Below are 12,088 nucleotides of genomic sequence, written 5' to 3'. Positions count from 1 at the left end.
CCTCTGAGGCAACAGTGAACACACCAACATGTGCATCACAGGGGTCCCAGGAGCAGAAGAAAGAGATCCGGAGAAGTTATCTGAAGAGATAATTGCTGAAAACTTCCCAAACACGGGAAAGGAAATAATCAACCAAGTCCAGGAAGCACAGAGTCCTAGGCAAGATAAACCCAAGGAGGAACACACCAACACATAGTAATCAAAAATGATGAAAGGGAAGAACCTAAAGCCAAGAATACTCTACCAGCAAGACTCCTTCCAATTTGATGGAGAAATCAAAAGCTTTCCAGAGAATCAAAAGGTAAGAGAATTCAGCACCACCAAACCAACTTTACAACAAATGGCTAAAAGAACTTTTCTAGGCAGGAAGCACGTGAGAAGGAATAGACCTACAGAAAATAACCCCCAAACAATTGAGAAAACGGTAATAGGATCATACATATTGATAATTACCTTAAATGCAAATGGATTAAAGGCACCAACCAAAAGACAGACTGGCCATGTGGATGAAAGCATGTGCGTGTATGCACTTCCACTTCCCACACCACTCTGCCTGACCCCCCAAATTGTGTGCAGCTATTTTATATTGTTAGGTTAATCTTGTTCCCATTATGGCTTGCGGTTGTAATTATCTTTTATTTTTTGTCTGGCTATTGATTATGAAAACTGATAAACATCTTTACATCTTTTACTCTTGTGATTATGTAACTATTACTCAATACCATTGTATCACGATTGGTCAACAGAAAATAACAGAATTCAGTATCACCGAAACTACCATTTAATAGGAAAACTTGTAACCACTTTTTAAAATCCCGATGGGTATCAGAATTGTCTTGCAGTTTTAGGAAAATACAAATGCTCAAGTATTGCTTTTTTCTCCAGAGCTCCAGATGTTTCTAATGAGCTGCTGCTGCTGCTGCATCTCTTTAATCATGTCTGACTCTGTGCGACCCCATAGACAGCAGCCCACCAGGCTTCCTGTCCCTGGGATTCTCCAGGCAAGAACACTGGAGCAGTCATGTTTAAAGCAACTGGACTATATGATGATCTTTGACCTAGTTTCACTTTTTCATAGTCAGTGCTCCCATTTCATTTAGTTTATGTTTTCTAATTTCTCCATCTCTTTTTTTTGATGTTTTTTCTCAAGTCTTTATCAAGTGTAGTAGAAAAGCTTTTGTATACATCTATAAAAATAGTATGTATAATATATATGTTTTAGAAAACTTACCATTTTTTGCCTAACTAAAAAATTTATGACATTTTGATTCCACTTGTTTGACTTAGTATAAATAGAATCCTAGATTTCTAGTTAAGAAAAATAGATATGCAACAAAACTTTTACTATATTATACAGGGAACTATAGTCAATTATCTTGTAATAACCTGTAATATATTTTCTATTATCTGAAAAATAATGTGTGTATATGTACAAGTGAATCACCTTTCTGTGCACCTGAAGCGTTAAGTCAACTATACTTCAATAAAATATATGTTAGGCAAAAATAATAATACAAGTGAAAAAACCTTCAGCTAGGTTGATGCAAAAGTAATTGCAGTTTTGCATTGTTGGACTTTGCTGTTTGATATTGGAATACATTCTTAAATGTGGTTATGTCATACATCATTTTAATGCACGTTTGTCGCTTTATGTTTTTTTGCTAATGACATCACTTTTTATTTTATATTTTATATTTATCTTAGACTAGGAAATGATATTAGACAAAAAGCAAATTCGAGTGATTTTCTTCTTCAAGTTCAAAGCAGCGGAGACAATTTGTGACATCAACAGTGCACTTGGCCTTGGGACTGCTAACAAACCTGCAGCGCAGCGGTGTTTCAGGTTTTGCAAAGAAGAGCCTTAAAGACACGGCACGTGGTTGTCGGCCATCAGAAGTTGACAATGAACTATCGAGAGGATTATGGAAGCTGATCCTCTTACAACTACATGAGAAGTTGCCAAAGAACTCAACACCAACCACTGTATGGTGATTGGGCATTTGAAGCAAATTGGAAGGTGAAAAAGCTTGGTAAGTGGGCGCCTCATGAGGTACCGAAAATAAAAATCATCGTTTTGAAGTGTTGTCTTCTCTTATTCTGCACAATAACGATGAACCATTTCTTGATTGGATTGTGACGTGAGATGAAAAGAAGTGGAGTGTATATGACAACCGCCGATGACCAGCTCAGTGGTTTGACCGAGAAGCAGCTCCAAAGCACGCTCTCTGAAGCCAAACTTGCACCCAAAAAAGGTGATCAGTATTTGGTGGTCTGCTGCCCGACTGATCCACTACAGCTTTCTGAATCCTGGCAAAACCATTACATCTGAGAGGTACAGATGTAATGTACCTCAGCAAGTAATGCAATCTCGGCAAATCTATGAGATGCACCGAAACTGCAACACTTGTAGCCAGCAGTGATCAACAGAAGGGCCCAGTTCTCCTCCACAACAGTGCCCGACTGCACGCCACATCACCACTGCTTCAGACATTGAACGAAGTGGGCCATGAGGTTCCGTCGCATCCGCCGTATTCGCCTGATCTTTGGCCCACGTACTACCACCACTTCCAGCGCCTTGGCAACTTCCTGCGCTGAAAACGCTTTCACAGCCAGCAGGAGGCAGAAGGTGCTTTCTGAGAGTTCTCTGAATCCCAAAGCGTGGGCTTTTATGCTACAGGGATAAACACACTGATTTCTTGTCGGCAAAAATATGTGGATTGTAATGGTGCCTATTTATGATGATTTAAAATTCATGGTCTGAAACCACAGTTAATTTTTCACCAACCTATAGATTGACTTAAGAGCAAGAGAGAAGACTCAAACTGCTTAAAACAATGAAAGAGAGGATACTACTGAACTTTACAGTAATACAGAGGATTATAAGACTATGAACACCTTCATGCCAACAAATTGGATAATGTTGATGAGATGGGCAAACTCCTAGGAACACAAAGTGACATGTAGAGTTTCCTAAATAATACACAATACGTACAATTACAGTATGAATTTAGCAAAGTTGTGGGATACAAATTCACAAATCAATTGTATTTCTATACCCTATCAGTTAATAATCTGAAAGGGAAATCAAGTTTCCCAAAGCATCAAAAAAGAATAAAACACTTAATAAATTTAACCAAGTAGGTATAAAATTTGTACACTGAGACTTTACTATAACAACACCACAGAACATTGCTGAAAGAAACATTTAAATAAAGAGACATTGCATGCTGGTGGGTTGCAAGACAGTATTGTTAAGTTGGCAGTACTGCCCAAAACAATAGAATACAGAATCAGTGCAATCCTTACCAAACCCAATGGCAGTCTTTATAGAAATCTATGGTATTTTAAAGGACTGAGGACAGATAAAATAATCTTGAAATAGAAAAATTTGGAAGACTCACTTCCCAATTTGAAAACATTATAAAAGTACACGAATCAAAACCATGTGGTGCTGGCTTTGGGACAGACATAGAGACCAACGGAGTGAGGCTGAGCCCAGAAAGAAATCCGCATTTCAATGGCCAAGTGATTTTCATAAGGGCTTCAAGATCATGCAGTGGAGGAGAAAGGTCTCTCTGATAAATGGTGCTTGGAAAGTTGTATATTCTCATGCATAAGAATTGGAGTAGGAAATGGCCACTCACTCCAGTGTTCTTGCCTGGAAAGTTCCATGAACAGAGGAGCCTGGTGGGCTACAGTCCATGGGATTGCAAAGAGTTGGACATGACTGAAGGACTGAACATGTGCAAACAATGAAATTGGGTCTTTAAACCATAAGTAAAAATTAATTTAAAAATGGATCAAATACCTAGATTGAAGAACTAAAACTATAAAAACTCTTAGAAAACATAAATGCAAATATTCATGAGTTTGGATTTGGCAAAGCTTTCTCATATATAACATCAAAAAGAAGCAACTAAAGGAAAAATAAATTAGATTTCATTAAAATTTAAAACTTTTGTGCATCAAAGGATACTATTAGGAGATTGAAAAGACAACCCACAGAACAAGAGGAAATATTGGGAATTCATCTATCTGATTGGGGTCAAATAATCAGAATATATAAAGTGTTCCTACAACTCAATAAGAACAAAAAAATCAGCCTAATTCAAAAATTGGTAAAGGACTAAAATAGATATTTCTCCAAAGAAGACATACGAATAACCAATAAGCCCATGAGCTCAACATCATTAGTCATGAGTAAAATGTTCATCAAAACTACAGATACCACTTCACACCCATTACAGGGCTATTTTCAAAAATACAGAAAACAAGTGTGGTGAGGATATGCAGAATTGCAACCCTTGTGCATAGCTGCTAGAAATATAAAGTTATAAAGCTGATCAAGAAAACAGTTTCCTGGGTCCTGAAAAAGTTACATATAGAATTACTGTATGATACAAAATTTTCACTTCTAGATTAATACCCAAAAGAATTGAAAACAGACTAAGGTATTTGTATATCAGTGTTCACAGCAACATTATTCACAGCCAAAAGGTAGAAAGAACCCAAATGTCCATCCACATATGAATGGATAAAGTGTGGTATATCCACGCAATGGAATAGTATTCAGCTTGAAGAAAGAATGAAATTCGGATGCAGACTTTCAACATGGACTAATGATAACATCATGCTAAATGAAATAAGCTACGCGTAAAACTACTACGATTCCACTTACATGATGTACTTAGAATAGACAAATTCGTAGATACAGAAAGTAGAGTAGAGGTTAACATGGCCTTGGGATATTCACTGGGTACAGTTTATGTTTGAGATGGTGAAACATTCTGGAAAAGGATAATGGTGATGGCTGTACAGCATTGTTCAGTTCAGTCACTCAGTCATCTCTGACTATTTGTGACCCCAGGAACCGCAGCACGCCAGGCCTCCCTGTCCATCACCAACTCCCGGAGTCCACCCAAACCCATGTCCATTGAGTTGGTGATGCCATCCAACCATCTCATCCTCTGTCGTCCCCTTCTCCTCCTGCCCTCAATCTTTCCCAGCATCAGGGTATTTTCCAATGAGTCAGCTCTTATTAGGTGGCCAAAGTATTGGAGTCTCAGCTTCAACATCAGTCCTACCCAGGACTGATCTCCTTTAGGATGGACTGGTTGGATCTCCTTGCAGTCCAAGGGACTCTCAAGAGTCTTCACCAACACCACAGTTCAAAAGCATCAATTCTTCGGTGCCCAGAAGGCAATGGCACCCCACTCCAGTACTCTTGCCTGGAAAATCCCATGGATGGAGGAGCCTCGTAGGCTGCAGTCCATGGGGTCACTGAGGGTCGGACATGACTGAGCGACTTCACTTTCACTTTTCACTTTCATGCATTGGAGAAGGAAATGGCAACCCACTCCAGTGTTCTTGCCTGGAGAATCCCAGGGACGGGGGAGCCTGGTGGGCTGCCGTCTATGGGGTCGCACAGAGTCGGACACGACTGGAGCGACTCAGCAGCAGCAGCAGCAGCTTTCTTTACAGTCCAACTCTCACGTCCATACATGACCACTGGAAAAACAATAGCCTTGACTAGATGGACCTTTGTTGGCAAAGTAATGTCTCTGCTTTTCAATATGCTGTCTAGGTTGGTCATAACTTTCCTTCCAAGGAATAAGCGTCTTTTAATTTCATGGCTGCAGTCACCATCTGCGGTGATTTTGGAGTCCGGGAATATACAGTCAGCCACTGCTTCCACTGTTTCCCCATCTATTTGCCATGAAGTGATGGGACCAGATGCCATGATCTTCGTTTTCTGAATGTTGAGCTTTAAGCCAACTTTTTCACTCTCCTCTTTCACTTTCATCAAGAGGCTTTTTAGTTCTTCACTTTCTGCCATAACGGTGGTGTCGTCCGCATATCTGAGGTTATTGATATTTCTCTCAGCAATCTTGATTCTAGCTTCTGCTTCGTCCAGCCCAGCATTTCTCATGATGTACTCTGCATATAAATTAAATGAGCCAGGTGACAATATACAGCCTTTACGTACTCCTTTTCCTACTTGGAACCAGTCTGTTGTTCCATGTCCAGTTCTAACTGTTGCTTCCTGACCTGCATACAGGTTTCTCAGGAGGCAGGTCAGGTGGTCTTGTATTCCCATCTCTTCCAGAATTTTCCATAGTTTGTTGTGATCCACACAGTCAAAGGCTTTGTCATAGTCAATAAAGCAGAAGTAGATGTTTTTCTGGAACTCTCTTGCTTTTTTGATGATCCAGCAGATGGCAATTTGATCTCTTGTTCCTCTGCCTTTTCTAAAACCAGCTTGAATATCTGGAAGTTCACGGTGCACGTATTGCTGAAGCCTGACTTGGAGAATTTTAAGCATCACTTTACTAGCGTGTGAGATGAGTGCAATTGTGCAGTAGTTTGAGCATTCTTTGGCATTGCCTTTCTTTGGAATGAAAACTGACCTTTTCCAGTCCTGTGGCCACTGCTGAGTTTTCCAAATTTGCTGGCATATTGAGTGCAGCACTTTCACAGCATCATCTTTCAGGATTTGAAATAGCTCGACTGGAATTCCATCACCTCCACTAGCTTTGTTTGTAGTGATGCTTCCTAAGGCCCACTTGACTTCACATTCCAGGATTTCTGGCTCTAGGTGAGTGATCACACCATCATGTGTACAGCATTGTAAATGTAGGTAATGCCACAGAGTCACACACTTGAAAAGGGTTCAGTTCAATCGCTCAGTCATGTCCAACTCTTTGCGACCCATGGACTGCAGCACCCCAGGCTTCCCTGGCCATCACCAACTCCCAGAACTTGCTCAAAGTCATGTCCATCAAGTTGGTGATGCCAACCAACCATCTCATCTTCTGTTGTCCTCTTCTCATCCTGCCTTCAATCTTTCGCAGCATTGGGGTCTTTTCCAATGTGTCAGTTCTTTTCATCAGGTGGCCAAAGGATTGGAGTTTCAGCTTCAACATCAGCCCTTCCAGTGAATATTCAGAACTGATTTCCTTTATGATAGACTGGTTGGATCTCCTTGCAGTCCAAGACTCACAAGAGTCTTCAGCACTACAGTTCAAAAGCATCAATTCTTCAGCACTTAGCTTTCTTTATGGTCCAACTCTCACATCCATACACGACTATTGGAAAAACCATAGCTTTGACTGGACCGAACCTTTGTTGGCAAAGTAATGTCTCTGCTTTTTAATGTGCTGTCTAGGTTGGTCATTGATTTTCTTCCCAGGAGCAAACGTCTTTTAATTCCATGGCTGCAGTCACCATCTGCAGTGATTTTGGAGCCCAGAAAAATAAAGTCAGTCACTGTTTCCACTGTTTCCCCATCTATTTGCCATGAAGTGATGGGACCAGATGCCATGATCTTAGTTTTCTGAATGTTGAGTTTTAAGCCAACTTTTTCAGTCTCCTCTTTCACTTTCATCAAGAGGCTCTTTAGCTCTTCTTTGCTTTCTGCCATAAGTGTGATGTCATCTGTGTTTCTACTGTTACTGGTATTTCTCCCAGCAATCTTGATTCCAGCTTGTGCTTCATCCAGCCCGCATTTCACATGATGTGCTCTGCATGTAAGTTAAATTAAGCAGGGTGACAGTATGCAGCCTTGACATACTCCTTTCCCCATTTGGAACAAATCTGTTGTTCCAAGTCCACTTCTAACTGTTGCTTCTTGACCTGCATACAGATTTCTCAGAAGGCAGGTAAGGTGGTCTGGTATTACTTTCTCTTTAAGAATTTTCCAGAGTTTGCTGTGATTCTCACAGTCAAAGCCTTTGGCGTAGTCAATAAAGCAGATGGTTTTTTTAACTCTCTTGCTTTTTTGATGATCCAATGGATGATGGCAATTTTATTTCTGGTTCTTCTGCCTTTTTAAATCCAGCTTGAACATCTGGAAGTTCATGGTTCACGATGGAGGAGAGATACTTCACAGCCTCAGGCCATAAGTGAGAAATAGACCTACTGGTATTTTAGGATTTGTTACTATGTCTGCTTACCTGAAAAATATAGTTTGAATGTCCACAGTTTAAAAAAAAATTTTTATTGGGGGTATAGCTGACTAGGGGTGACAGAGATGAGATGGTTGGATGGTGTCACCAGTTCAAGGGACATGAGTTTGAGCAAACTCGGGGAGAGAGTAAAGGACAGGGAAGCCTGGCATGCTAGAGTCCATGGGATCTTAGAAAGTTGGACGTGACAGCAACTGAACAACAACACAGCCAATTAATAAACAATGATAGTTTCAGGTGAGCAGCAGAAGAGTCTGAGCCATCCATGCATCTATTTTCTCCCAAACTCCCCCTCATTCAGGCTGGCAGATAACATTGAGCAAAATGTCATGTGCTGTACAGTAGATCCTTATTGGCTGTCTGCTTTAATTAGAACAGTGTGTACATGTCCATCCCAAACTCCCTAAGTATTGCTCACCCCATCCTCCCCCACCCCTGTAACTATGGGCTTGTTCTCTTGAAGCCAGGTCTGTGTTTTGTGAGTAAGCTCACTGGGATGTCATACGATACCTCTCCTTCTCTGTCTGACTTACTTCACTCAGTACGACGCTCTTGAGGTCCATCCGTGTTGCTGCGAATGGCATCATTTCACTGTTTTTGATGGCTGAGTAATATCCCATCGTATACGTGTAGCACATCTTCTGTAGTCTTTCCCCTGTAGATGGACATTTAGGTTGCTTCCATGCCTTGGCTATTGTGAACAGTGCTGCAGTGAACATTGGGTTCACGCGTTGATTCGGGCCGTGTTTCTCTCTGGATATATGCCCAGTAGTGGGATTGCAGGGTCATATGGTAGCTCTATTTTTAGTTTTTTAAGGAACGTCCACACTGTTCTCCATAGTGGCTGGCCCGATGTACATTCCCCCCAACAGTGTATGTAGGAGGGTTCCCTCTTCTCCACACCCTGTCCAGCACTTATTGTCAGTGGATTTTTGATGATGCCATTCTGGCTGGTGTGCGGTGACATCACGTTGTGGTTTTGATTTGTGTTTCCCTGATAATTAGCGATGTTGAACATCTTTCCATGTGCTTATTGGCCATCTGTAAGTCTGCTTTGGAGAAATGTCTAATTAGGTCTTCTCTTCATTTTTTGAGTGGGTTGTTTTGATGCTGTTAATCGTCATGAGCTGTTTGTAAATTTTGGAGACTATCCCTATTGGTCACATCATTTGGAAATATCGTCTCCCAATATGTATGTCCACAATTGTTTTTTGTCTCCATACATGATTGACAGTTTGGCTGGCTATACAATTCTACTTAAATGTGATTTTTTTTTTCAGAATTTTGAAGGCCCTGCATCAGTTTAGCATTGAATGTTACTAATTAAGAGGTTTAGTGAGGTTCTTTTTTCCTATCTTTTTTTAGATGAAGTTGATTTTCCTTCTCAATGTTTTTAAGTTCTTTTTTTTTTAAATCTCTGGTTTACTACAGTTAACCATCTTCCTTGGTGGGCTCTTTCAATGTGAACCTTCACGTTGGTGGTGTACTGAGGAGCATAGCTGTCTTCCAGTCTGTATGTTCAAGTCTTCATTTCTGGTAAATTACTATTATTTTTTAAAAGTACTTGTTCGGGCGCACCTGTCTGTTGCAGCAAGTGGGATGTTTAGTTGCGGCGTGCAGGATCTAGTTCCCTGACCAGGGGTCAAAACTGGGCCCCTACATTGGGAATGCAGAGTCTGAGTCACTGGCCCACCAGAGAAGTCCCACACTCTTTCTTTGAAAAGCTATTTCCCTCCATTGTTCCCCCTCAAGTTGTTTTCACTCTGGCTGTGTTTATTGGGTCTTCACTGCAGGTGTGAGGGCTTTCTCTATTTGCAGTGCAGACTCTAGCGAGCAGGCGAGCTCAGGAACTGCAGCCAGGGGTGGGGTGGGGCTCAGCTGCCCTGCAGCATGTAGGATCCAGTTCCCCGACCAAGACTTGAACCATGTTCCCTGAATTGGAAAGTGGGTCCTTAACCACTGGAGCAGAAGAGAAGTCCTCCCCCAGAATTCTTAGGAGAAAGTTGTTAAGACTCCTGGAGTGAGATTTCAAGTCATTTCTAATCTTCTGTGTCTTTTTGTTCTACTTCCTGTATAATTTCCTTACCTTTATCTTGTAGCCCTTCTATTGAATTTCTTTTACAATTTTGGCTATAATTTAAATTTTCAAGACTCTTTTCTTAAACATCTCTGAGGCTATTAGCAGTTTTTTTTTTTTTTAATTTTATTTTTAAACTTTACATAATTGTATTAGTTTTGCCAAATATCAAAATGAATCCGCCACAGGTATACATGTGTTCCCCATCCTGAACCCTCCTCCCTCCTCCCTCCCCATACCATCCCTCTGGGTCTTCCCAGTGCACTAGTCCCAAGCATCCAGTATCGTGCATCGAACCTGGACTGGCATCTTGTTACATACATGATATTTTACATGTTTCAATGCCATTCTCCCAAATCTTCCCACCCTCTCCGTCTCCCATAGAGTCCATAAGACTGTTCTATACATCAGTGTCTCTTTTGCTGTCTCGTACACTGGGTTATTGTTACCATCTTTCTAAATTCCATATATATGTGTTATTATACTGTATTGGTGTTTTTCCTTCTGGCTTACATCACTCTGTGTAATAGGCTCCAGTTTCATCCACCTCATTAGAAGTTTTTGAAAACATTTTTTGATTCCCTCCATTAACAGTTTCTTTGCCTGCCCACCCTGCCCACACATTTTTTCACATTCACACTTGAGCCATTTCTTAAATGACTGGTGATCCTTCACTGTTCCTTCATGTTTACAAGCAATGTGATTAAAAGCTGATTAGAAGCTCCATGTCGGCAGAGCTTATGACTGGTGGCTTCAATTCTGGGTGATCCTCAAGAACTGCCTGATTCTTTGGGATCGCCAAACGTTAACATGCCCATGGCTGCTCTTACATTGTGTAGCTTCTGCAGAGCATTTCCTGTGCTCTGCCTAGGGTGGGAGCTCACTGCGACTAGTTCTACTTGGGGCAAGGAAATGGCTTGAGCAGGGCGCTCAGCTTCTCTTTCTGCAGACTTAACAAAGCCACAAATTAGAAAAGGCTTTCGAGGTAATGATTCATTATTGTGTAATGCTCCCGAATTATGAATTGTGAGAATGAACTCATCTAACTTTTCTTACAAAATCGTCTTGTGCTATTAGTACATACTCATATCTTCATTAATAGTACACATGAAAATAATAAAACTTGACTTTTACAAAAATATCCAACATATGCCATCTTTTCCTGCAAGTGGTTCTAAGAGATTTCCAAATCAGGAGGGTGTGTTGAGTGGCCATGTCCATGCCTGAAGCCTCTCCACGGTCACTGTCCATGTGTCCCTGTGACCACTTGTGCTCCTGCCAGACCAAGCTGCTTCTACTTTTAAGAGTATACAAAGACCCTCCTGACCCTATGTCCTGAATTCTCCCTTGTGACGGTTATTTCAGGTCAGCATGAGTGGGTCCTAGGATGCCCAGATATTTGGTTAAACATAATTCTGGAGGTGTCTGTTGAGAGTGTTTGGGGATGAGATTAACACCTGCATTGGTCGACTGAGTAAAGCAGATTGTCCTCCTCAATGTGGGTGGGCCTCATCCATTCTGAAGATCAGCCCTGGGATTTCTTTGGAAGGAATGATGCTAAAGCTGAAACTCCAGTACTTTGGCCACCTCATGCGAAGAGTTGACTCACTGGAAAAGACTCTGATGCTGGGAGGGATTAGGGGCAGGAGGAGAAGGGGACTACAGAGGATGAGATGGCTGGATGGCATCACTGACTCGATGGACGTCTCAGTGAACTCTGGGAGTTGGTGATGGACAGGGAGGCCTGGCATGCTGCGATTCATGGGGTGGCAAAGAGTCGGACACGACTGAGCGACTGATCTGATCTGATAGAAGAAAAAGACAGCCCCTGTTGCCTGAGCGCCTCTGAGCTGGATCATTTGTTTTTTTCCTACCTTTTGGATCACACTGAAACATCAGCTCTTCCTGGGTCTCACACCTGGTTGGCTTTCAGACTAGAATACCTCCATTGGCCCTCCTGGCCCTCAGGCTTTTGGACTTGGACTGTACCATTGGCTCTCCAGTTTGCTGACGGAAGGTCTCAGGACTTGTCAGCCTCCATCATCTT

Source organism: Bos indicus x Bos taurus, chromosome 6 (assembly GCF_003369695.1).
Source record: "Bos indicus x Bos taurus breed Angus x Brahman F1 hybrid chromosome 6, Bos_hybrid_MaternalHap_v2.0, whole genome shotgun sequence".
Taxonomy (NCBI): domain Eukaryota; kingdom Metazoa; phylum Chordata; class Mammalia; order Artiodactyla; family Bovidae; genus Bos; species Bos indicus x Bos taurus.
Note: the sequence above shows the minus strand (reverse complement) of the source record.